The sequence below is a fragment of the Haliotis rubra genome, unplaced genomic scaffold (assembly GCF_003918875.1).
Source record: "Haliotis rubra isolate DU_JTF1 unplaced genomic scaffold, ASM391887v1 Scf146, whole genome shotgun sequence".
In the NCBI taxonomy this organism is placed as follows: Eukaryota; Metazoa; Mollusca; class Gastropoda; order Lepetellida; family Haliotidae; genus Haliotis; species Haliotis rubra.
In genome coordinates, this window is record NW_025765403.1 from 868,495 (window position 1) to 893,842 (window position 25,348).

Below are 25,348 nucleotides of genomic sequence, written 5' to 3' on the forward strand. Positions count from 1 at the left end.
GGAGATTGTCAAATACAATTTAATCTTAGACATTATTTTTCAGTTTATTTTCATCCTTTTCTCAAATGTAGTTCCACGCTGGACTTGAATTTGGAGTGAGTGCCAAGGAAATTCAGTTAACTCCTCAATATTGATACTCCGAAATACAGTGACGCAATATTCATGCACGATGTCCTTGCTCGTAAATTACATATGATTTGGACATGATTTTAGGAGATACAACACTAAATGTCTTTAGATCATGTGTTCTACTTGTATATTCGGACATTGCTTGTAGATAACTCATTAACTAAAAGTGAGATCAAAATACTCTTGACCCTACTAATAAGAAAGAGCTGTTTGTATATTGTTCCAGCTGTTCTGGTTAAGACATTCCAGTGATCAACATCATGAGCATCGATCTACGTAAGTGGGGTACGATGACATGTGTCAACCATATCCAGTTAGTCGCCTCTGGTTACTGGCATGGGTTACTGAAGATCAATAAGTATTCTGACCCGGATAATCACGGGTTGCTTGAAAGACAATATATGATTACGTAATATTACATACACATATGTATATGTGCTCGGACTGTGCACATAAACATATTCCTGTTCTGTCTGTTGTTTCTATTCTTTTAAAAAAATCAGAAGATGAGTTCTTCGTTTGATATTTTGGCGACAATCGCCATTTAGTGTAGACACGGTGTTGAGTGATTGGGTTAGTAAGCTGGTATTTATGCCACGATCATGCCATTTAATACCGCTGCATCTTTGTCCTACTGGAAGTTACCAACTACACATTTACAACGTTCATATCCAAGTGACAGTATTTCAAGGATAAATAACGACAAGTTAGATTTGGCCACCGAGACGTGACTCTTGTACTGCTAATCATTCTTAAAGTTTACATGTGAACGAGTCCAATTTTAGGCTGCTAAAAGCAATATTACAGCAAACTCACGGCCGGAATTGGCTTCAGACATAGTACACATATTGCTCATTGACAGAGGTGTGATGAGCGAACACTCTAGCGACATGGCTACTCAACCATCCCTGCGAAGTGCTGTCGATAAAGTTCTGCTGCCAGAAGGAAAAAGCATAACAGTGTCAGAGTCAACAAGGTCCCGATTTGTTTCGTTTCTTGTTAGTATAAGCAACCCTAGTGTTAAGACTTTACATTTGATATAAAAAGTATGCAGCTGTCTCTTTTTTAAAGTTGATTTGTCACGCTTCAAGGTGCAATGATGTCATCATGGCAAATCGCAGGACTTGTGATGTATAATGCTCACATAAAACTCTTTAGCTGCACAGCAATTATTACAGCCTGTTCATATGCATTGGGTATTTAAATATCAGAAATTAGACATCAACACCCTTCCCATATTGTGACAGATTCTGAAATACCTGCATATACTCAGCAATAATACAATACTGAGTGATAATAATGTTATGGTACATGACTGATATGACTCCAAACCTATTTACAATAGTTAATCGATGCTGTGCTATTTACGCAGTATGTTTTTTCGTTTACAAGAAGTACTATGTACGGATCCCTGGCACTGTTGTGATGTGTTTATTGTCTCGAACTGTGTACATTCGTATCGATAATCGGGGATTTAATGTGTCGGTTCTGTTAACCAAATAACTTGTCAAGCGAAATTATAATGCAAACATGCTTGAGAAAGTTCAGGTTAGTGTGAAGTATTGACATCATCTGAAGGCACTTCGGACAATATAGGTACAATAACCCGTAATAATGGCCCAGTATGAGAAGATTATTCAAATTGTTAAAACACACAGCACTCAGTGTTCGTGCGTTATTGACATCAATTGATCTCTCGCTCAGTATTTGCTTTTAAGCGTTGAGAAAATTACGTATGTGAAACCTTATTCAGTTGTCTTTAGAAACGTCTAAGAAGCACATCAATTCAGTATTTATTCTCTATCAGGCAGAGACACGTTGTTCAGTGGGGTGTTACGCCTTTAACCTGTAGAAGTACGTTAACTGTATCCTCATGCATATGCGCGGATCTATAGATACAACATACCTGTGAACACCCGGTTCACAATTGATGTTCAGCAACTCAGAGGCGACTAATGGGATCAGGTGGTCAGGTTCGCTGACTTGGTTGACACGCCATCGTATCCCATTTGTGTAGATCGATGCTCATGATGTGAATTACTGGATTGTCTGGTCCATTTTTGTTTACTTTCAGACATCATTGCTGAGTGTGGCGTTAAACAAGCACGCTACATGCAGCAAACAAACACCCAAAGATCCAAGACAGCGAGACGGTGTTCACTGCCCTTTTGTGTGAAATGTCACTCTTAATATGCCTACGAAAGCCTAATGCTGCTACTTTTGTTGTATATTTGTTTCAGTGCAATATCTCGTTTTCTTTGATTATTTCGAAACGTCTGTTTGTTTGTTTGCGAAGATTGAATTTGTGTTCACAGTTAAATGTTAGTCAAGCATAACTATATTTAATATGTACTGGATACATGCAAACTGAAATAATTAGATTTTAGTTTTAGAAATAGATTGTACGTGTGCATATTAAATAGCCATTGTAACAATCGAAGAAAGACTGAGTTAAATAATTACACATCACACTGTATCGTTCAACCGACAGCATGCCTCACCATGCACTGCTTATCGTGGAGAGCGTATTCGCCACTGCTGATATCAGGTATCTGTCGACCAGCTCAAAATAATCCATATATTACCTGCTTCAAACGTGACTGTGCATTGTAAAACTGCGATCCGGTGTTCCTTGAAATGTCATATGCGCGTCATAAGCTTTGAGATCCTCACTGACATTGCATCTAATGTCACAAGTGATGACAAATACAATTTCTTGTTTTTTTTCTTTTTATAGTCTCGTTCAAACATCATATATGTACTTTTATGTCGCCGACAGGGTACTTAAGACAATAATTGACTACTAAAATCAAACTCTATTCGAAGTACACAAGACGAAATCTTTGATAAACTTATTCCGCCGAAAATCATGAATAATTTGCTTAGCCTTTATCACGCGGGTGTGCTCCGTGATGATATAAACAACAATAAAGTGCAATAATGTCGAGGTGGATTTGTTTATTACACTGTACTATCTTACATGCACCCGTTCGAATAATAGTATTAATGCGGTGTAATCATTGGAGAGAAACTGCGTGTGGGCAAATGTCAACCATTTACATTCTTGGTAAATTTCATGAAACATAATTGGTTGATTTAAAAATACATTTTTACGTTGCCAAAAAAACACCTCATCACATTCAGCAAGATGTAAGTCAGTAGAAAATCAATCCCTGCCCCTCAAATGCTTGTCTCTTTTGCTTGTTACAGTGATAGTTTAGTTTTGTTTCCGAATGAACAAATCACTCCAAATAGCTTTTCTTTACTTCACGAATGTGAATGTTCGGGTGGAAACGATATTTTGAGCATGCAATAGTCAAATCTGTACGTGATAATGCGAAACTTCCATCGATTTTATTGCATAGTGTCAATCTCAACGGTTACAAATACCCACTATTATTTAACGTTTGATACTTAACAACTTCAGAGTAATTGAATTTATTGATATATGAATGAAATTTAACGACAGCACTGTTGCAAGAGTGAGTGAGTAGATGGGTGAGTGTGTGTGTGTGTGTGTGTGTGTGTGGGTGTAGGTTAGGAGAGAAAAACCCCGTTACATCTGTTTTATGAGATATAATTTTATGAGTATCAAATGATGTTTGTTTTGTTCATATCACGTTATATTCGACCTGAGATATGAATGTTATCAACATACTGTGATGCTAGAGTCAGCCTATGTCCAACTCAGCCACAGTATTCTATTCAGCTTACACATGATTAAAACAGGAAAAGCATGCAAGAAAAACAAAAGTATTGGTCGAGTTCGTGAGCCGTATTAAAGCATGTTTGTTATTATTTCAAACCTTTTTTGTTAAAGTGGTAAGGAAACGTATTCTTGAGTAATATTCCGACCTTTTATGGACAGAGAAAACATCCTGCATGATGCGTTATAGTTGTGAAAGAACGTACAGAATTAAACTGACCTTCAACAGAATGCGTTCTTTCAGCATTCCAGTATGTCATTAGTCCAACACGTTTCATACAGTACTGTATTTCATCCTCGTAACAGTCCTAAAATCCTGTGTTTGATAAAACGCCAACGTAAACGGAAATTCAGTCATAAAATGAAAAATATATATATAAAACCCATAAGCTATGAAAACTCTATTCCTTCTAAGTATTTCGTAAATAGAGATACTTATTATTAATAGATTTACTTTGTAAAGTATTTGAAGGAGGAACACTGTCAAATTCAGTAGAATTTAAGTGCATTATGTTACTGGAGCAGCTGTGAAATAACATATGCAAGCGATTACTATATACAGTGATTTCCGTCCAAGAGTATCTTGTGCGATGACATCACGTATACGGAATGTTCCCTTTTCATGGTTACATCACAGGTCGTTCAGTTCAAAAGGTATTTGCAACAAAGCGCCACATAGTGAGGATGTAATGTAATGCAGCGAGACAACATGGACTTTGGCTTGATATGCTACTCTGATGGATAATGTCACTTAGGTCCTTCTCATGCATTTATTTTTGGAATTAAAGGTTCAGACTCACACTGACTATACACGTGTCAATTCGACTTAAATGCTGGGAAATGGATCACCCAGTTGTCTAAGTCACGGTATATTGTTGTGAAGAGATGCTTCCTTTGAACAAACATATTCCGACAATCGAGAGTTTGAATCCCAGGTTCTACTTAACTCATATCATATTTCTATTGGGCGTCACACGGCAATTTTATTGAAATAGTGTTTAAACCGGTGTTAAACCCAACACTTTCGAGCACCATGAGAGTGAACAGAAAGCTTTATTATGTTTGTATTATCATCAAATCCAATTCCAGTTCATATTTCGCATAATCAGATGTCGCGTTTGCTACACAGGGTGGTGGCGCAATGATGCCCCTAAAAGTAGGCTTGAAATGCCAAGGGTAGACACTAGAATCTGATATGGACGTTCATGCCTTTGAAGTATGCGGTTACAATTATAGCAATACAAATATTTTGTACTACCATTATATGAATGTCACTTTGTGAGAGGTAGCTAATGATCGGTTTAAATAAAGCAGTCAGACAAATATTATGCAAGTTCACTCCCTCAGTTACTAGTCATAAGAGCAATTGTCACCGGCAAATATTTACACTTTGCCAAATACAGGCTTGTCCTTTAAGGCTATTAGATTATCATGATCTATATAGCACTTCCGAAAATCTGAACCATTTAATAATAAAGGTCCCCAAGAACGTTTCTCACATCATATCAAAATCAGGAGGCCAGCTCTTCGTTTAAACCGTTTTCTATACAGAATAGTTCCTGATTGAACATTCTGGCATCATGTACCGGAGTTTTGATATTGTGTTTTCTGTTCCTGTAACGAATTCCAAATACTGTTAGCAGGTCCTAACGTGTTCTCAACATGTTTCGTCCACACTGACGTAAATGTTTACGAAAGTGATGACACTACATTTGTTGTTTTTTTCCATTAGCATGTATGTGCATTTATATCGCAATTATGTTTAACCCAAAGGCAAAAGGAACTAGCAACTGCAAATATACTGATTTGGATTTTTTTTCATTAGGTTGTATCATGAAGGAAGAAGGCGAACGAGAAAAAGATGCTACAAAATATTTTTCATTTTCGCGTGTTCTTTCATTTGCCGCTAGCATTTGCAATATTTCTTTTGCAATGGGCCACGGAAATAAGGAAGGGTTTTACATTGTGAAGAGGACAGAACTCGCGCCTTCTGCACGGAGAATGAACGTTGGAGGCACAGGGTTACCAAACTCTAAACAATTTTAGTTTCGTTATTTTTCTTTTCTGTCTGTTCTGATACTCTGCGTCAATCATGTGTGTCCTGCTGCCCTCCGAACCAGAGGCTGGCTAATGTGTCATCTTACTGAGAAGGGACAAGCTCATGCTCATTAGCCATTGGGCCAGCTTAGCCCGAAATCGGAACAGTTTAATACTCATGACTTCAGAGTCCTACACCAATACACTGTACCTTAGATAAATGACTAACAGCATTAGAAAACAATCAACTTAGTACCGACAGGTATCTGCAAGCTTATACTAGCATTAAACGTTCACCAGTAAAATATTTTCTAAACCAAAACAACAACTTCATGATTACCCGTAAAGGGAAACAGAACAAACAAAGTCTCCCCTTTCGAAGTACATCCAACTTCATATCTCTGCGTCAACAAGATGAAGGCTCAAATTAGAATTTCTAAATGTTTGCAGGAAAAACGTTTCGAGAAGCTTTGTCAAATTAGCAAAATACATTGCACTACAAAAATAGTTTTGAAATGACACATGCTGCAAGTTTCTATTTAGGGACTCCAAGACGAATTTAGGTGGGTTTAATCTAAAAGAAGATCACTCCGATTGTCAAGACGTTCATTAATAACATTAAATGTGCAGAAAAAGTAAAAACGTGAGCAGTCCCAAGTTGAAGGTTACGGCTCAGACCGTTCAGTTCAAAGGCCTTTGCCAACAAATCGGTGCACATGGAAGATAGATTCTTATTTGGCGAGACAACATTGACGTAGGCTTCATATGTCGTAGTGATTGATAACGTCGCTATGATACTTCTTGTGCATGTTTTATGGAATTACAGTGTCAGATGTACAGAGATCATGAAAATTTCAATTTCAGTACGGTGCATCTTCATCACTGGGAAGGCATGGGTATTTTCTTTCATATTTTAATGAGGAAGGATTATATTTATTATACTTATCTCACAGGACTAGCAACCAGCATCATTCATATACCATAATTTGATTAAACTGTACATGTTGTTTTGTCGGTGTCAATGTCAGATAGCAATGTGTATTCCACATAGGAAGGCTCATGTTTGCTAAAAAGTGTGAAACATTCCACATAGGAAGGATCATGTTTGTTATAAAGGGTGAAACATTTCCACATAGGAAGGCTCATGTTTGTCAAAAAGTGTGAAACATGTTTGCTAAAAGTTGAGTAGAGTTTTACGTCACATCGGCATTATTCCAGCCATATAGTGACGAGAACGAGTCTGTATTAAGTCTGTATTAAGTACAAAGTCAAAATTAGTTTTATTTCAAAAACATATATCCATTACATTGTCATTTAAAAACAGAGAATGTCATAGCACTAAATTTAAAAGCAGGCAATTCGTTAGTCACATTACACAGTTACAATTTATGATACAGGTCAACTTCCCTCAGGTAGTTCACTATCAGATGAGCGCTCACGCTGGAGATTTGTTCAGATTTGTTGCATCATAATGTGAGTCCCTTGCAGACGATAAGTCCACACAGTCAAGCAGAATATGCTTGATGGTGAAAACTTCATCGCAAGAGACACATATGGGGGGTCCATCCCCATCCGTTTTCAGCAGATAGTCATGTGTAAACCTACTGTGGCCAATACGACATCGTCGTAAAATTATCTCATGACGTCTTGACTGACAACACAAGTAGGTATAACCAATTGTTGGCTTCGATTCATAAAGTTTGTTTCTTCCTACTTGAGTGTCCCACCTTTTTTGCATGAGGTCCCGAGTATAACTTTTGATAGTGGGTTTGAAATCACTGTACGGGATCAGCAGTGGAGAAACGTGTTTCTCAAGAGCTGCTTTAGCTGCAGTATCTGCTTTTGTGTTACCTGCTATGCCGACGTGACCCGGAAACCAGCAGAGGACGATGTCACATTGGCCAGTAGAAAGGTCGTTGTAAAGTGAATGATTGGGTGACTTGAAGTAACATTTTGAAGTGCTTGAAGGCAAGGTTATGAATCTGTAAAAACGATGAAGTTTTTGGAATGATTCTGCTGTTTAATCTAGGTCAAAGCTGAAAAGATAGCTTTGGCCTCAGCAGTGAAAATGTAACTTTTGTCGAGAATCCTAGAGGAGACAGTCTTGGATCCAATGACTGTAGCACTGGCAACTTGGCGATCATCCTTGGATCCGTCTGTGAAAATGGATCTATGGGTGTTATACTTAGAACGTAACTGGTTGCATTCCTGTTGGAACACCAAAGGATTTGTTTCAGACTTTTTGAGTTTGGTGAGGGTAAGATCGACCTGTGGTTTCACCATTTGCCACAGTGGCGAAGACAGAAGTCGGTAAGGTGCAATGATATTGAGATCAATTTTAGCTGCAGATATGTGTGGTTGAATTCTGATTCCAAGTAATGGAACCAGGCTTGGCAGATTAGGAAACAGGTTTCCATAGAGAGGGTTGAAAACACAATTGTATGCTGGGTTGGACTCATTTGAACGTAATTTAGTGATATACTGCAGTGGAAGTCTACCGGAGAAGTCCTAAAAGCTCCCTTGAAGAGCCTCAGCCCTTGGTGGTGGATAGAATCTCTTTTTTCTAAATTGCCTTTGCAGGCTCCACCATAGACAATGGAGCCATAATCTGGTTTACTGCGAACCAATGAGCTGTACAAGTGAAGGTGGGTAGTCTGATCCCCTCCCCACTCTGTATTTGAAACGACTTGTAGAAAGTCCAGAGCCTTCAAGCACTTTGTTTTCAAATATTTTATGTTTGGTAAGAATGTCAAGTGACTGTTGAATATGAGTCCAGGGAATTTGGCCTCTTCTACTACCTTGATGGGAGTACCATCTAAAGATAGGTCTGGATCCTTGTGTGGTTTGTATTTACGACAAAAGTGAATACAGTTTGTTTTGGATTTTGAAAACTTAAAACCATTTTCATTGGCCCATTTTGGATTTTGTTAAGGCAGACTTGTAGCTGCCTTTCTGCTGTGTTCTTACCACGACATGAAATATTAAAATCATCCACGAAAAGGGACCCATCAACACAACTGTTCAAAAAGTTAGTGAGGCTGTTAATTTTGATGCTAAAAAGTGTGACAGACAGAATGCTGCCTTAAGGGAATCAACCCGTACTTGAAATTGTCTGTTGTTTAAAAACTGAGATATGAACTGAGGTAGTCTGCCCTTCAATCCACATCAATGTAAATCTTTTTAGACACCATGTTTCCACGTTGTATCATATGCTTTTTCTAAGTCGAAAAAGATAGATACAGTTTGTTGTTTGTTGACAATGGAGTTTTTGATAAATGATTCCAGATGCACAAGATGGTCAATGGTACTTCGGTTCTTTCGGAAACCACATTGGAGGTCACTAAGGAGGTTATTTGTCTCCAAGTACCAGATTAATCGATTGTTGACCATGTGCTCCATGGTTTTACAAACACAGCTAGTTAGTGATATAGGACGGTAGTTTGAGGGGTCGGTATGATCGCGGCCGGGCTTTGGTATAGGGATGATAATGGCATTGTGCCACGAAGGAGGAAAGTTTCCGGTTGTCCAAATGTCAGCAAATATATTAAGTAGTGTTTCCAAATTTGAATCAGGGAGGTGTTTCAGAAGCTGATAATGCATTTCATCAGTTCCTGCCGCAGTGTCGTGAGCCTGCCCCAGGGCAGTACGTAATTCATGGAGAGAAAACGTTTCATTGTAATCCTCACCATTATCAGAGTTAAAATTGACTGATTTCGTTTCTTGCTGGGTTCGGTATTTCTGGAACTGAGGGTTATAATTTGAGGAGGAGGAGTGGTTTGCCAAAGTTTCGCCAAGTTTGTTTGCAATTTCAGATTTATTTGTTAAGCGAGAGTCACCATCTTTCAGATGGCGAACACCAGATTTTGATCCTTTGCCCTTAATCTTTTGAATCATGTTCCACACCTTGGACACGGTCGTGCGGGAGTTGATTTTGGACACATATTTCCTCCATGACCGGCGTTTAGTTTGTTTGAATGTACGTCTTGCCCTGGCATTTGTCATTTTAACAGCATTCAGGTTATGCACAGTAGGATGTTGTCGGAAATTTTTTTCCGCCTTCTTCCTATTTTTTCTAGCTTGTTTGCAATTTGTATCAAACCATGGTTTGCGTATGTGCAGGTTTGCAGAGGACTTAGGAATAGTTTTGTCTCCAATGGCATTTAGGACGTCTGAAAAAAGTTCAGTGGGATCAGGAACATTCCTGAAGTTATCCGGCTTAAGTTTTTCAGAACATGGGGTTTGGAATAAAGGCCAATTGGCCTTAGTAAAATTCCATCTTGTTGATGGTGGTTCATCTGTGGGATTGATAGGAGTAAGAATTGTTTGGAAGTGGTCGCTTCCACAAAGGTCATCGTGGACCGACCATTCAAACTCGTTTAAAAGATTAGAAACTGTAAGTGATAGATCTAGTGCAGAGTATGTTCCCGTGGCAGGATGGAGATAGGTGTTTGATCCATCGTTGAAGATGCATAGATCATTATTTGAGAGACAATCTTCAACGACCTTTCCCTTATTGTTTGTATCAGTACTCCCCAATAGGGGGTTATGGCCGTTCAAGTCGTCCATGATTATGCAGGGCTTTGGGAGTTGATCATACAAGTTCTTAAGATCTGATAGGCGGACAGTTATCAGGAAGATAGAGTGAACATAGTGTAAACCCTATGTTCAGAGTCATGCGGACAGCAACAGTTTGTAGGGTGGTGTTAAGTGGAACAGGACTATAGAGGATGCCCTGCCTCACAAGGATAGAAGTGCCTCCTGTAGCTTTAACACCAGGAGGAGAAAAGATGTGGTAGGAACTGTACCGACGGATGTCAAATTTATCAGTCCTTTATAGGTAGGTTCCTTGGAGACAAAACGCAGATGGTTGAAATTCTTGAATCAATAACTGTAGTTCATTAAAATTATTCTTAAGTCCTCTGCAGTTCCATTAAATCATGCCTTGTGGATTCATGGTGCTTCCACTGGTGACATATCGCGTGACCGTGAGGAAGCCTTTGAAGAACAGGTGGAGATAGAGTGACCTCCATATTCAGAGGTCCAAAGGAGTTGTGGACCTCGACGGGGACATCTAGAGGAGAGGTGGCCTTTGGTTTGGGGTTTGGCAGTTGCTCAAGCTGCTTTAGTCTCTCTAGTTTCTTTCCTTTCCTCTTTTGACGCACATTTTCTGTTTCTGGCTTTGGCGATTGGTGCTTGTGATTCAGATGTTTTGACGTTTGGTTTCGGAGATGAAGTGGCTGAGATAGGCTGAGAAGAGTTGACCCATGTCAGGTCGGTCTGGCACGAGATACTTGCAGTAGTGGTAGAAGGACGCGAGACAGCAGCAGAGTAAGAGATGGTTGAAGGGGATACACTTAAACTTGTAACCCTCTTCCTAGCTTCATTAAAAATGAGACATTTTCTTTGTGTTTGATCTTTATGATCTCTGATTGGCGCTGCCACACGGGACAAGATTTGGAAGAGGCCATATGTTTACCCCCGCCGTTTGCACATTTCACTTCCATAGTACAATCATTGCTCTCATGTTTGTCACCACAGCGGTAACGAACAGCAGAAGAACGACAGGACTTGGATCCATGTCCAAACTTTTGGCAGTTGTAGCACCAAAGTGGATTAGGTACATACACCTCCACACCAATGCTGCAATAACCGGCTCTAATCGATACGGGAATCTTCGATCGTGCGAACGTAAAGAGGTAGGTGTTTGTGGGTTGAACCAAACCATCCTTCTTGATAGTGAATCTCTTCACAGCTGTGACAGACTCTTGGGAAAGTTCCTGGACAATTTGTTCCTCAGTCATGTCAGACAGGCATCGAGCTCTGTCCCGTACACTGCTTCTACACGTGTTCAGTGTTTTGTGCGCTGACACAGCAACCTTTACATTGACAAACTCTTGTAATTTCAGTAGATTCAGGAATTGCTGTCTCCAAGCACATTCTACTAGTAGAGAACCGGACCAGAGCTTTGTGACATTAGTAACCTCTCCGCAGATACCAGCAATACCCTTGGAGACTGCAAATGGGTTCAATTGCACAGGCTGCTTGTCACAAGCTTCGATGATCAAAATCCGTGGCCAGCAATCCATATGTCTCCGTTTTGAACCGGGGTGTTGGGATGCCATGTCGTTAGGATTATGTTTCGGCACCCCCTCTCCCCACCCACCATGGAGTGTCAACAGGAACGATATCGATCTTATACTGCAGCGGATCTCCAAGCTGCAAAGGCCGGGGATAAGAGGGTGTTATACTCCAGCAAGGTTGACACGAAAAGCTGTAGCTGTCTACCAGATTAAAGGTCAGGATGGTTTGGTCCATGACAATCAATTGGAGACGTACATAAATCATCACAAGATTGGCCCATGAGCCACCGCCTTCTGTGCATGGGCCTGCAAGGCTATTTGGTGTTGGTAGAATATCAGTTAACATTTTGAACATGGCCAAAAGTGTTCTGTAATACCAATTTTGTTTTTAAACATTCAAAGGCATGACCAGCCGATTGGTAGAATCGGGCCTATTCTACCACCCGTCTAGGCAAAGTTAGGGTGAAAGTTGTGTGTTGGATTATTGAACACTATTGCCGGTTCCGTCATCCTCAACCACCAGACAGACTTCCTCTGCCGACACAGGGACGCAACCCACTGCAAACGTGTTGCCCAAGTTGGTCGCATTTTGCGACCAGCAATGGGGTGCTGTGGGCCTATTTGACCCCGGGTCCACACGGTGGCGAAGAGCCATTGGCGTTACCCAGCACCCACCACTAGGAGGTTGCTCTTCAAGGGTGCCTGTTTGCTAAAACGTGTGAAACATTCCACATAGGAAGTCTCATGTTTGTGAAAACGTGTGAAACATTCCACATAGGAGGGCTCACGTTTGTTAAAAAGTGTGAAACATTCCACATAGGAAGCTGAATGAGTTTAGTTTCAATATTCTAGCTCTATGGCGGCGGTCTGTATCCACATATGAAGGCTCATGTTTGCAAAAGTATGAAACATTCTACATAGAAAGGCTCATGTTTGCTAAAAAGTGTCTCAGTCACAAATCCGAACACTGTTTATTACTGTGACTTTGTTGTATATTTTAACCACAGTCACCCCAAACAGTTATTATTGTTATGTTTTGCAGATGTAGATAAATGAATGCGGGAAAGTCAGGCTGTTTGCGCTCATCATCAGCTGGGTTTCTTGCCCATTCTACACTCAGCTAAGACAGTGAATGGGACTTTTCAGAAAGCACTGCCTAGTCGGACCCACCAAAACCCTTCTGAGGATGTGCAGACTCCCCAACACTTCAGCCTTCTGCATTACCCCTGAGTGTAGAAGGACCATGTGCCGGGAAGCAAGCAAACCTAACGTCAGTCAATATACTGGGAGATATCAAACCTAATGCACCTACAAAAATGGGGAGTCGCAAACTAGAAAAGCACAAACGAACTTATTGACTGGTTCAGGAAGTCATACATAGCTCAGATATGGACATTCGTGATCATATCGACCTTTTTTTACCAATAACGTAATGAACATGTTCTAAATCAACCGTTTACGACAGTATAATTATGACATGATACCACTGCCGGTTAATTGTGGATTTTTGATCATACGCGTCTCTATGGCATTCATGTATATGAATATCATCCTTCAATCTTTAACAATAAAATAACAATGTGTGTACTTATTTTGCGCTCCTTCCATGCACAAGGTGTAAGCTCAAAACGCCTACATTATATTCCACATGAACTTTGTTGACGGACGGGACGGATTTGTGACCTGTGCTTTACTTAAGCGTAAACAGGTTCAAGAATACATTCTTGTCTATGCTCTACCAGCAATAAACAGTTAATCCAATGGCATTTCATAAAGCATTTTTGCAGCGTATTTTCTGACATGCACACTACCAAATGTGGAGGGGCTAAACATCCTGTGAACGAACAGCATCTGGTTTAATATCAAGCGTCGTTGCTCTTTTAAAAAAACACACACTATCACATTCAGTATGAATTGTGAAAAAAAACTAGTTCATGCCTTGCGCATAATTGTCTCATTTGCTTGCTTCCAATCATCTTAAAAACACTTTCCAAAAGTGTGCTTTAATTACAAGTATGCGCTTTTTTAGAGCAAACGATATTATAAGTATGCAATGATCCATACTGAAAACCGATGTATGCATTGATTTTAATCCATGAAAGTCAGCTAGGATTATATCAAAGCACGCGTAAAGAAAAAACCTAAGCTTGCCAAAAACATGTTAGTTTTAAACATTCCTTTTTAGTTCATTTCTATACTTTTGTTACATGTAGTGCAACCTTGTACAGTTGAAATCAGCGCTATAAATATTTTAGGACCCGATTTATGTTGAAATTCCAAAGAACAGTAAAACAATATCTTGATCCGATTGGCGGCGAATTATGTACACAATGTATATCACATCACTTATTGTACACTGTTGGTAGTTCGAGTTAGTGAGTGAATTGGCTTCGTGCTGTTTCGATGAGGGGATAAAATAGCCCTGGAGCAGAGAAACAGGAGGCTGAAAGTGCGACAAGGTTCTGGTGCTTCTCTGCGATACAGTTTGAAGCATATCAGAGACTTCCACAAACGCTCAAGTAGTATGGTACTCATTTGCATATATATTCCAAATATCACATTCGGGCTAATAGTGAAAACGTTGGGAGTTTAAATAGTTTCTGTGTTATTTTTGTGTGTGTATATTTGAGATCAAGGAAAACATGTAAATAATTCTTTTGAAACAGATTATAGTTCAGTGTTTCGTGGCTACCATCACACACAAATACAATACCAGTGATGAGCTTTTGGCACGGTTTATTTTCATACGAAAGTCCGCATGCATAGTTTGAAAGAAATATATCAAAGACGGCTTGTTACCGTTCCTAATCTTTAGAATCAAATGTTTGGTCTGACGGTGTGAATACTTCCTGATTGATGGCTTTGACTTGCTCGTTTATAGTAATTAAAACCCATATTATGTGACAAAGGAACATGACAAAATATCATAGCAAATCAATCGCTCTGAGCCTGCACAGTTATGTTGTGTTGACGGAATGTAAATTAAAACTTGAACACAGCACAATATAGTATATATGTCGTATAATATGGAAAATTGATTGTTGCAAGTTACGAGTACATAAAGCAGATTATTTCAGGTCGAAAGCTTAAAATAAAATACCTTCGAACCGAAACGCTGAATTGAAATAGGAAAACTTCAAAAGCCAAAGTGGAAAATGGTAGGTAAAGTAAAGTATGTGACTATCATGTTTCCAGTATCACCTGAGGATTGTTCACATCTCAGGGATAACGGCTTCCCCAGAAAAGACGCAATCTAGTTGTCAAGCTGTCAAGTGGCACAGTTTTCAACACATTTTTGTCTATTCTAAGGTGACACTGTTTTCATTGCATGGTTGTCTGTTTGTTCTGAAATGGTACGTGTTGAACACATTTTTGTCTCTTATTTTCAAGTCGCACAGCGTTCAATGCAGTTTTGTCTGCCTGTTCTCAAGTGGCACAGCGTCGATCGCATTTTATCTGCTTGCAAACGAGTTCAACAAATGTCCATTAAGTGGCACAGTTTGTTTGGTCCAACTGACTGACTGACTGAATTTGGTTTTACGTAGCAATATTCCAGCAACATCACGGCGGGGGACACCAGAAACGGGCTTTACACATTGTGCCCATGTGGGGAATCGAACCCGGGTCTTCGGCGTGACGAGCCAACGCTTTAACCATTAGGCTACCCCACCGCCCTGTTTGTTCCAAAATGGCACAGAGTTCAACACATGTATGTCTGTTTGTTTTCAAGTCGTACAGTGTTCAACACTTTGTTGTCTGTTTGTAATAAGGGCGCTATTACTGTTAACCAACCGACAAAAAGGGGACTCAAGAGAAGGGTTGAATTTATAATTTCTTTTTTATTATAATTTGTTAGAGGCAAGGACATACAAACATAGAGTGATATCGTTTTCTAGGCTCTCTAGAACACTCGGTAGGTGCTTTTGTCATGTTTTCTGATGGTCCTTGTAATTTTACCAAATCATAACACAAATTTGTACATGACTGATCTGCTACTGAACATGTGCACATTGGTTGATATATATTGTACTATTTACACAACACATTTGCTCTTTCAGAGAAACTTGTATGCAAGAAGATGTTTACAGTGGTTGAAAGACATAGTACTATTTACACGATATATTTGCTCTTCCAGAACAAGTGGTATGCACAGTTCTCTAGCAATGACAGAATGGGTATAGGGTATTGAATAGTGCACATACTCTATCAATAATCGGTGATTTAATGTGTCTGACCTGTTAAACACATAGCCTACAAGGCAGAGTCGTAATGTAGATATGTTTAAGATGGTTCATGTTAGTGTAGTGTAATGACAAGGTCTTATGTGAGTTCGAGCAATGTGCGTACGATAACACGGAAGAATGCCTCAGTTTGAGAATGCGATTCAACTTGTAAAAGGATACAGCGCTTGGTAAACCTGAAGTATTGGCATCAATTGAATCCATCTTCGAATATTTATATTTAAGAGTTAATATTCTGGCCTACATGGAGGGTAAACATTCTCAGCCATCGATCAACACGAACATCATGTATGCATGGCAATGTGTTTAGTTAATTTAGGTACACAGAGTGAGTCGGATTTTACTGGTCATTGACTTGAATAATCTGTACATTTTTATGTGGTTTAAACTCTATACGTTACATATCCAGTCATAAACGTGCTTATTTTCTGAACAAATATAGTCTTGTTAAATATCAGAGTTAACTTGAAGTCATCGTGATTGTTAAATTCATTAGGTTATTCGACGTGTGAGACATACTGAACGCAGCTAATATTTGGGATTACAATTTCATTGTAAGGTAGAAATTGTAGTACTTTTGGTAGTGTCCCATCAGGGATTCGAACCCGCACTCTCAGAATGAGACACCAGATCGTCAGCATATAAAGTCAGCAATGTAACCCACACGACCACCGCAACTTAAAACATAATTTGACAACTGACAAGTAGAAGTCTAGATTACAAGTGCAAATTGGCACTGCTACCAAGGCCAACAGTTACAGTAAAATGTGACATATTCTACATTTGGGACAAGCGTAGTACTTGTGGAATGCCTCGACAATACATGTTCGAGGTCATGAAATTCATTTAAACGAAATAAGCCAGTCTATGAAGCGAATGAGTAAGTTAATGACCTTAGTTTTACGCCGTTCTTTTCACACATTGTACCCATGTGGCTAATCGAATCTCGGTCATAGGAGTGACGAGCGAATGCTTCACCCACTTGACTACCCCACCACGTTTATCGTCGCGATCATCACGCTGCTGTTGGGTTCATGATATAACAATACTGTTGAGATACAGAAGCAGTGTTCAACTATCTTGTATTCCTATGAAAGAAAAGAAACAATCGTCACACATTTTCAAACGCAAACGATATTACCTTCAGAAAGCCATTAATTAGTTAGTCAAGCAAATCATAAGAGTATTTAAACATAAAGGATCATTATATACTCTGTAAGTAAATATTCTAAGAAGGCAAACAATGTTTTATATAAACCTTTATGAGCAAAACGTAGAAATTCTGCGCAAGTTTAAATACCACCTTCTCGATCTGTCTTTCCGTCTGCAACAACTTGCAAGAACAGCCCCAATTGCGACGTAATCATTGGAAATAGATTGTGTGTGGGCAAATGTCAAGAGTTGGAACTCCTGTGAAACAACGACTGAATTCTAAGACATCATGAACATTTGGAATTTGCAAAAGAAAATCACGCTGTCACATTCAGTGTAAAGTCACCGGTTTACGCCCTCCCGAATACATGTCTCCAATGTTTTACTTCAGGGATAGATTTTGCATTTCTGAAAGTGTTCTTCCCTATCTGTGTGAGCTGTTTTCTGTGGTTTTTATGTTTGATTTTTACAATAGATGTATGGAAGTATGCCGTCATCCACGCTGAGCAAGGTATCCTCGTGTCATATATGCATTGATTTTATGACACAATGTCAGCCTCACTTATCATCCAAATCAACACATTTCAGTTTAGGCTTGGGTCATCTCTGAGGAACTGAAGACGGAGCAATTTGCTGCCAAGAGTTGCTTCCGTTTTTCATGATCGCGGTTTTTAATCCCAGATATACTGTGATTTTGCTTCTTGTTTTTTTCATCAAATTAGTTTCACATCTACAACCTGCAACCCTTAGGGTATCCCTGTCTGATGTCGCACCATAAACTCACTCAATAACTTACCCACTCATGCACTCACTCACTCACTCATGCACTTACTCTACCACACCTTCCCACTCACTCTTTTCACTCACAGTTGAGCCATCAAAGGTCAAAGCGAAAGTTCTTTGTCGTTAGAAGGCTTGTTTGTATAGTTTCGTAGTTTCTATTGTTTTTATTGTTAAAAGAACCAACATAATTTACATCTGCTTCTGGCATTTCAATGTAGTTTCCATAAGGTCACGAGAGCACGTTCACGTCATATGAGGCCTCGGACCTGTGGCATTTACACAATTCCCCTATATCGGAGAGTTAACTGACGGCCAACAGGAACTTTACCACTTTAAAAACTAAGTGCCAACATCTATAAAAAAAACATCACCAGTTCAAACTTAATCAGTGGTTTGCCATCGTCCAATCCTAGCCATGTTCTGCGCATAAGGTGATACATGTGCTGCTTTGACAACCGAAAATACACGTGTAATCAGGGTTTTTACATGATACCGACGTCTTGTGTATAACAACGCAACCACTAAAATGCCACGAGTGATATCCGAAAAAAGCCAGGGGCCCTGGGTATGATACAGATAGGGGCTACCCATGACAGCACAGCCACGAACGTTTGTTACGGTATTGCTGTAACTTAGACAGGGCCAGAACAGGCAGGCACAATATACTAGTAACTACGTCCACTGAATCCCATTTACTTGCTTCTCTTGAATCGAAAGTTCGAAGTGACGTCATTAGCAAAGAATGTCTTGATGCATGTGGTTTACCGACAGTCCGGCTAACGCAGGGCTCAAGGAATTGGGCCTTGAATAATTTACAGAGGGCAATTACTGACATTGCAACATCGTCATCAGAGATTGAGATCGGCCCAGACTATACGTCGTTGGCAGCGTAGATGACAGATGGCCGTCTTCACTGATGAAAGTCGGCTCTGTCTGTTTAGAGCTCATGGAAAACATCGTGTTTACAGCTGAAAAGGGGAACGGCACCTTACGTTGAGGTCATGGCGTATACATGAGTGGATGTTATGGTCCGGGAAGGAACATGTGGGCAAGAACACTAATTGTCATCCTTTGCCATCCCAGCGTTACATATGTCACTCCTTGTTCAATTGTGTTAACAGTTCTGCAACCGTTGCCACGTGCCCTTTGTCAGCATGAAAACCCTATATAGCGGGAAATGTACTAAACTTCCTTGCACCAAACAACGTGAATGTGTTGGCGTGGGCTGCCGACTCCCAAGACATGTCACCTATATAACACCTGTGGGATGTCATGGATATCATGTTCGACAGGGTCATCCAGCCAAACGACAACAACTAAACTAGGGCCTCCAACAAAAATGGCGAGGTGTCCCATGTGACGCCATCAGACACTGCGAGGTTTTGTGTGGCAGAGGTGGTCATACATGCTATTAATTGCTACAAATGTACCCTACCTCTATTCGTGCAACTGTCATGCCACAATCGGTTGCTGTGGGATCTTTTCTGCTCATTTTACTCATTCATCGATCTTTTTGTGGTTTTTAAACTATATTGGTTTAAGAATGTCGTAATGTTTCTTGTGGTCGCAGGTTTATGTAGACAGCACATTGGCTTACCTTAACAATGCACTCTTCGGGACATATTCCCCTTGTGTGCATCTTTATGTCAATATATCGTCAGTTATCAAGCTTATTTGTTTATACATGAGACCCTGAACTCAACAGGTCTGGAGGAGTACATATTTTATAGAAAACGGAATGTGTAGCGTACATCAAGAATGGTGTATTCATTTTTCAGTATGGCGTGTACAGATAAATGTGATCTAAAGCAGATCAAACTGGAAGTAAAATAGCAAATGCTCTTGTCACTGTGTGCCAATTACACCGGTTATATCCATCTTCTCCAGAGATAATTTCCTGAAGAGAGGATGGTGATACCATCATGGGCAACTACAGGCACCTAACTGATTTCACATTAAACGTTGATCACATTTAACCTTTAAGAGCAGTGACAAGATGGATGGCATCACGTACGATAAAAGGCATGACACGACAGAACAGGAATGCATTATAGACAAATATCTGACTGAAGTTTTCGTACCGTACAAAAAAGCGTTACGCCAGATATGTGAAGACTATCAGAGTTTCTGCATCCATGATATGGTTGAAATGCAACAATTGCTGAAAGTCACGTTCAACGAACATCTGCTACATGAGTGATGGGTGAGTGAGTTTAGTTTGACGCCGCTGTTAGCAATATTCCAGCAATATCCTTTCGGGGACACCAGAAATGGGCTTCACAAATTGTACCCGTGTAGGGAATCGAACCGGGGTCTTCGGCGTGACGAGCTAACGCTTTAACCACTAGGCTACCCCACAACCCTCTGCTACATGAAGGACTCATATATTTTTAGAAATGGGTATGCAAATCTAGACTTGTAATGATGACGTACTCATGCTGGTCATGTTGCAAATACACATGACTTTTGTATCAGATACCCGCACACACGGCTGCATCTCATCGTCTTAAAACCATAGGCTTTCTAAGAATAACAGTAGTCGACACCGAGTTAACCTAATTACCATCAACACCGTCTCGTTTTACGTTTGGCAACACACTGTCTGTATGTTCTCAAAGACTCAATATTTCAAATTACCAATGTTTATGGAAGAGCTCAGGGCACGAAGCCATAACGATAGAGTTTTCAAAGGTGTATGTTGTTTTCTGTTAAGGTCCGGTTGTGTTTATATAATTAGATCCCCTTTTTCTAAACCCCAAACATATTTCGGTTACATGCAAAAAAACTAAGATGTGATTGGCTTGACCATCTTCATGTCGCCCTTGCCCATCTTCTGTGCCTGAAAAACAACACTAAGACCATAAACGCATGCACTGGCTCTATATTTCCATGAAGATGTGTGACATAAAATATGAACATATCTGACCGGGTGAACGTTATTACTTTAGAATTCTACAGGAAAATGAACGAGAATTTGCTTCATTACCAGTTGTATTATAACATCATCCATGCATCGGTTATTCCAAATTTGTACAGCGGCTCCTGACACGACTGAGGGACATAACTGTGTTTAGCCAGTGGAAGACTCGTATATGCTATTCAACAATTGTCGTCTGAAAAATACAGTAAATATCCGTACTTAATACATACATAAGAAGCAAATAATCTCCAAAGCTGACTTTAATCATATCAAAACTACTGCTGGTCACATGTTACATGATGATGCAGAGTCTGAAATGTAAGTATGGTGAACGATAACCTGGTGGTTAAGTGGTGGACATGAGATTGCTGGCACAACCTCATTACCATCGCAACCAGTCTGACGTTGATCCGATTAAGTCGATACCGTGTGATACCAGGGATCGCTCATCTGTTGTAGCTTGTGTGGCTCTGACACTGTGGTTTGTGTTCTGTGTTCTGTATTTCAGTGTACGTCTTCTGAAACACATTTCATCATATTTGATAAGTAATTGTTCCGATATCGAGCGAGAATAGTTCTAGTTACTGTCAACAACCATTGTTTATATATGTCGATATGTAGGCTATCAATAGGTCGATAGTTTCACACGCGAAACTTTTGAGTGAAAATCCGAGGTAATTTTAAGGTATCAAATCGTATTAGATACTGACTTTGATCTTATATTGACAACAAATTATAGCCATACATTCTTCGGTGTAATGAGGGAACAACATGCACATATATTTCAGTGGCAATATAGTGGGATTGCGATCTATATTATTGTTTCATATAAATATATGATTATGTGTGAGTTCATTCATACGATATCTAAATATGATACATCTGTGGCAGCAATGATAGTTTGACATGCCTATAAGTATGGCCCTAGGCTATTGTGTGCAATATACACGTTACTCAAGACGGGGCACATCAACTGTTAGCTTCAAACATGATGCCCATGTTGAACACTGAATCATGATCTCCCAAAAAGGCAGCGATACATTTATCACAAAGTTTACACACCATACTTTCTCCTTGACAACATATAACCTTGTCGGAGAACACATCATACCCCTACTTGCGTCCCCCAGAATATGCATTATGAAGCCATCAAAGTCAAAACAAAAGAAAAACATTTTGGATCATGAAGTGGCAAATTACAACACAATTATTTTCTACAAATTACTAAGGTTTGTGTTCGAGATTCAGCTGTTGAGGAAGGTAGCTAATCTTCAACCCTAAAAAATCACAAAGGTAGCAAATAGCATGCTATGTTATCATTTGTTAATATTCGTGTGTAAACTGCAAAATATCATGAGACATCATACCAGTTGCAAAAGCTGAAATCATCTATTTTGACATCAATTTACCGAATGTGCTTGAAAAAAGAAAAAACTTTTTAAAAAAAATCAATTATTGTACCTCTGATAGTTTGAGTTGCTCCTCTTATTGCATGATATGTGTAATTGAAAATGAAATATTCGTTTATGTTGATGCGAAACAAATTGTTTTATCAATTCGATATTTTGTTTCAAAGTCTGTGCTTAAAATATACTGCCATATATCACAATCTTTATCCCACATAATATCAGTTTCATGAATGTCATTGCTCAGCTCAATGCAATATTTGCCATGGATATTTACTTTTCTCTTCAACTTTAAAATTCTACTTTAAAATGAAAATTCAATAAATAGACGCGTTCTGCGGCCCCAAAGAGTTCCCTAAGAAAATGTTTTTCCATCTTTTTCAATAATGGATAAAGAAAAAAATCGATTTTGATGCACAAGAATGAACAGCAACTACACACCGGAGCCCTCAAGCCATTGATCAGCGAAACCAATTGACACATTTTCGTAAACAACTGAGATATGGATTGAACGACGGGCAGGTTGGGAGAACCCTTGCTGTAATCAGGCATAAAGACAAACCAACAACTTTCAAATAAATTCTTTCCAGGATTTATCCGGTAGTTCGTAATAGCTGATTGAAATAGATGACTGTATTGGTAATCATTACTGTTTTGTGAGAGAAGTGGGGTATCCATTTCATATAGGAGTGCCGATAGCTGCGAGTTAAATTAACCGACTGTTGAAATTCATTTAATGGTCGTGTATACCAATCATTGAAAAGGCTGTCATTGGAAATCACTGGAGGTTTCTCAGTGCTTTGAATTCTAGGTGTCGGAGTAGAGTATAAAGGCTGTAGTAAACGGGTGGAGTTGTGCATGGCTGCTTGCTTTATTGACCACCATGTGGAATATGGCCATTATTGGAGTTTCGTGGCAAGGCATTGTTTAGATTGCTCAATGATGAAATGAGTGCGCGAGGTACTCAAACTCTAACGTCGCACTGGCAATTCCTCATGCCAACAGCCACACACTGATAGCAGGTTAATGTGTAATGTGTCAATAGGAATTTCATAGTCAGTGACTCGTGTCTGTACTTAGTTGGAATGGGATGGTGCTTCTATGTACCTCATGATGGGTCATATCTGCATCTCACATCTTGACATGTCATTGTCCTTGTTCTGATGTCGGTGGTGCTTGTTGACTATGGGTTGAGGTCTGCATGTGGGTACCATTGCTGTCACTGATGTATTGTGTCATAGTCATAGTAGTTATTAGGGTTACGCATTTTCCTGCACTGTGGCGTATCGGCATTGCAAACATAGGTATTGTCACTTTCGAATCGGACCTTCATATTTACATATACTACAAACAAAAAGTATGGGAACACCGTTAAATTTGATAGTCATATATAAACTTAAACGTGATGAGGTCATTTATACTCTAAGGTAAATGCTGGTGTGTTTCAGCACCCTTGTTTTCGCTGTTTTTGACAATGTTTCATTTCACTCAAACTCAAAGAATATTGAATCAGTTGCTTCACTGCATGTTCCAACATGTCGTTTAAAGTGCCCATTAAGCACAAAAAAATTGCATTTACCTTAGAGTAAAGTTTATATATGACTATCAATTTTAACGGTGTTCCCATACGTTTTGTTTGTAGTATATTATCAGATCTGCGTTACAAACATGTCTTTTTAAGTTAGTTAGTTAGATAAATTTGTGCTTGTCAATAGTACTTTTTGTCCTCGACACGTATTGCCACGCCCATTTAACTGTTTAGCGTTTTGTGCTGGTATGTAAGATTAATGCAGTGATTTAACGTGTGGACATAACTGTTGTTTAACTCCGCACTCAGCAATATTACAGCTTTACGGCGGCTTTCTGTAAATAGTCTGCACCAGACAATCTAGTGATCTACAGCATGAGCATCGATCTACGCAACAGGGAGACGATGATATGTGTCAACCAAGTCAGTGAGCAGCCTGACCGTCCGATAGTTGCCTCTTACGACAGGCATATGTTACTGGAGAGCAAATTCTAACCAGGGGTTGGTTCTGTCACAACGCTGTATAGCGCCTACCTCTTCCATTTTCCTGCCTGTAAATATTTGTCGACACACGACTGTTAGGCCATCGTGTCGCTGTATGGCTGGACAACTGCCACTATAACGTTTTAACACATTTACATTTGTGATGTCAGGTTTGTATCTATGCACAACAGAGTTACGGCAACCGGTTTGTGACTGATAAAGGCAGCAGTTTGCATACATTTATGGAAAATGTTATTGAGATGTTGAATAAAGATACTATTTATTTTCTATGATAAATTGATACGAAAACTTAAAATGTTTGATTGAGTAAGTTTTGAAATAAATAGAATTATACTAAGTCCTCACCGTGTTTTCTCACGCATGCAAAGTATTATATTTCCCTATTGATCGAAACATATGTTATATTTGAGTAGTACAAATCACCATTTGTCTAATTTGAAACATGATTCAGATTTACCTGGAAACAATAACAAATGGCGAAATTATCTTGGTTAATGAAAATACAGACTTCAAATTGTAAAGACATATTGAGCCTTATGAGAAAGGTATAGTAGTTTATGGATGACAACTTCTATATTATATTATGATATGACATTTCGGCATCGATTCTTATAATGTTAATTATGCCAACTGGAATCTATACCGAAACGTTGCATCAAAATGTAGATGTTTTCAGCCATAAAGTATCCTAGCTTTCATATTACTCACCAACTTTTAAAATTCCAACCAAACAGATCATACTCAGCAGGCATTCATTCTAATTTTCTTTGAGTGAGTGGGCTTTGAACAGAATGTCGGTTGTTATATAGTATTTCTCGTGTCTACGAAAAGTGGTGGATTAGCCCAGTGGTTAAAGCGCTCG